The sequence below is a fragment of the Schistocerca serialis genome, unplaced genomic scaffold (assembly GCF_023864345.2).
Source record: "Schistocerca serialis cubense isolate TAMUIC-IGC-003099 unplaced genomic scaffold, iqSchSeri2.2 HiC_scaffold_661, whole genome shotgun sequence".
NCBI lineage: Eukaryota > Metazoa > Arthropoda > Insecta > Orthoptera > Acrididae > Schistocerca > Schistocerca serialis.
Window position 1 is genome coordinate 318,272 of NW_026048257.1, and position 3,809 is coordinate 322,080.

Sequence of the window (3,809 nt, forward strand, 5' to 3'; positions counted from 1 at the left end):
CTGTCCGCGCGTGACGCCTCTCAACATCCGCCGTCCCCCGTCCCGTTTTCGCCCCCATGCCGTCGTCGCGCCGCCTCCGCCCCTGTCCGCCCCGCACCACACCATACACCGCTGCTTGTCCCGGCCGTTGCCACCAAAGGCGCCGACCGCAAACGCGCCACGCCGCAGCCCCCGTGCGTCTCGCGCTCGCTTGCATCTCCGTGCCGACGCTGCCTCTCTTCCCGCTCGCACTCGACCTCGACAACACAGTCTTTGGCTCCGCCACTGCGTGTTCCGGTGGTACGCACGCTGCAACACGTATGTATTCATTACCAGAGCGATGGCGAGGCATGACAGCATCTCTGTCTGACCAGAGAGTTCTTTATCGCTGCTAGTCGGCGCTTGGACCGCGCCAGACGACAGTAGTGGCACGCACCGGGTCGCCAGGAACAGTTGTTATATATATATATTGTAGCGCGAGTCGGGAGAGGTAGTAGTCGGTCGACAGTAGTAGCGGGTGGACGGTTGTACTGAGCGGGCGTCGGCGGCGTGCTCTGCTCGTCTCGCGACTCTGGTCACGGTTCGGGACGATGTATAGTCTATTGTGTTATAATCAAAAGGTGGTGTGACGCTGCATTGCGCAAATCTGATAACGTATGTTCATTGTACTTATTTTGTTCAACAACAAAAGCCCCACTATTACTTTTTTTCTAAAGTAACTTTTGTCTCTTAACGAAAAACATTCACTTTTTAAAGACTACTTCCTATGGCATTTCCCTCCAAGGAGTGCAATTAATTACCAGCCAGCACTCATTCATTGCACACAGCTGTGTAAGGGGTATCTACAATTGAGGAGCGGATATAAATGCAATTTTTTGTTTTTTTTTTTGTTTTTTTTTTTTTTTTTTTGTGTGTGTGTTGTAACCTCCCAGCAACATTTAAAATAATGGACAATGTTATTTACGGATGCTAATGGACATTGCGCTAATTGTAACCTCGCCCACAATGAGAGGTATTGAAAATGGCAACAAAAATGTGAAATTCGCAATCTGACTCAAATATAAAGTCTTCACACAACATTTAAAAACGTCCGTTCAGTGACAAGAAACTTCAATTAAACCGAAATATCGGTCTTTGGCCCTGTGCAAAACAATCAGAATTAATGTCTTACCTCCGAATAAATGGATGTCACATTTCTGCTCTGGTTGTTGCGCAGCGCTTGGAGGAACTGCATTGCAAATAATAATATTCTCTTTTTTTGTGATTTTAGTGACATTTTTCTTCAAAGAAGTGGAATGAAATGTGAAGTGCAACGAACTCTTTAGTTCAATAAACAATTAAATGTTTGAAAAATGCTTTTGAAATAAAAATTATTACTGGGGAACTTGTTGGAGAATAATTACAATAAATACAATTTTTCATTATCTAATGATTATATTAATTAACAGTATACCTTATTCACCATCTTGACCAGTGTTGCCGACCGCCTACATCACACAACCGCACTCGGCTGCTACTACTGACCGACCGCTCTGCATGACGACTATTAGCGTACTGCACGCGACGACTACTGACAGAGTACAGCCCTCAACTACACAGAGCTACGGACTCGCAACGACTACTGACTGACTGACTGACTGAGAACCGCTCGCAACACTCGCGCAGTCCAGCGCAAACTCTCTGGTCACAGATGCTACAATGTCTCGCCATCGCTACTATGTTACATACGTGTTTCAGTGTCTTTTTCATTGGGGTAACGATCTTTGGCTCTTTTTATTCTGAATACAGGGCCAAAGGTCAACGCTGCTGCCCTTATACAATTTATCAGGTTTCATTATGTCTGTTGCAATGTTACATACGGTTCACTCTTTCATTAATATTATCGTTGGGTTTGTTTTGTAGGGACGTTAACATTCTGGCACATTTTTATTATCATCGGACTCTCTGCTATTTGTGCAGGGAGGTTATACCTGGGTCCATTTCCATTTCCATTTACATTTTAATATTGATAGACTTTTTGTTTTTCCTTCTTTTTTTTTTTTTTTTGTTGTTTTTTTTTTGTTTTGTTTTTCCCGCTCTCACCACCACCGCCGCATCACGCCTTCCGTTTTCTTGGTTTCTTTTCTGTTCTTCAACTGCTTCAACATCACCGCGCCCCATTTCCACACCACAGCCATCAGCCTCCAAGACGGGCGGGCGCAGTGTGCCATTTCCGGCGCACAAGCACACCCGTACGGTACTCTCCTCGCCCCCACGCCACCAACAACACAGCGACCACGCGGCTTTCAGGCATGGCACGGCACGGCACCGGCGAAATGCGCCGCCCCCGCCCCTCCGCGCATCCGTCCGTCTCGCCACGTTCACTGACAGCCGCGTCTGCGGCTACACCACGACAACCACAACACAACACCGCTCCCCTCCCTGGCAACTCACATTGTTTTTCTCCTCCTCTTTTGCACAAACCACAACGCCGAGCACAGGCGCAAGCCACCCACACCGCGCCCCTCCCCGTCCCGTCTTTGGCCGCCGCTCCTCGTTTCCTCGTTTGCCCCCTCCCATCTCCCGAAATGCCATGCCAGCAGCGTTACGCATGCCCCTCCCCTGTCCACACAACACTACCGCCTAACGAACAGCCTTCCGGGCCACATGCAGGGCACGCCCACCTCCAAACACTGCCAATTCACGGACGCACGCACGCACGCACGCACGCACGCACGCACACACACACACACACACACACACACACACACACACACACACACACACTCACTTTCTCGACACCTTTCTGTACGGAGGGTGCGTCATCTCGACCGTGACAGAGTGACGGCAACTATCGACGATCCATTTCCCCCCACTGGTAAAACATGTCCACTAACACCTACATACATCATTCAAGTACACAGACAATAGCATACACACAATGGGAGGGCACACGAACATGGACGGCACGGCACTGTCATACACTCTTCCTCAGAACCATATCAACAAACGTTACGTACATCCGGGAAAGCGAAAGCGAACGCGAAAGCGAAAGCAAAAGCAAAGGCAAAGCCCAATGCAGCCGTCAAAGGTAACGTTCACCACGGCAGACACTTGCAGCCGCGCCGCCGTTAAACGCATTTCAGTGCGGCTCCAATACGCCTCCGACACGGGAACGTTCCGTTGCTCTACGAATGCGTTTCTCCCCTTTTTCCCTTCCCCCCCTCCTTGCACTCTTGCCTCATTCCTCACGTTCTGCCCGGACATTCGACCGATCAAAGTCAACCTTTCGTTACCGTTCTCAGCGCGACGGTGTACAACAGTATGACGGGTGTGCCCACGACTTCGGTTCAGTTGCGTGACGCCGGTCTATCGCGCCGATCGACAGTTACTCAGGGGGCGACGGATCGGACCACGTCACCGACACACAAAACACTTTCAAAACAAACAAATACATACCGGATGGACACAGACAAACACGTGTACAGACATTCGCCAAACAAACGACCGCCGCCGCCGTCGTCGCGCTTACTGTATACTGCACTGGACACGCGTGCATCTTGAATGACGACATCGGTGTGCGTGCGTCGTACGCAATCAGTCAGACACGGCTATCAAACATCAGAGTCGAATGGTACATCATCGTGCGTGTCGCCGTACACGTACAGTACAATACAACAACAATGCGTCTTAATGGCACGTTCATTTCAACGTCACTCACACACCTCCACGCTGCAGTTACGTCGCACCATTGTCAAACTCGGCGTACAGCAAAGGGAATAGTGGGCGGCAAAAAAAAAAAAAAAAACCAAACAAAAACATTTCACATTTCACCCTCGCCATGTATGATG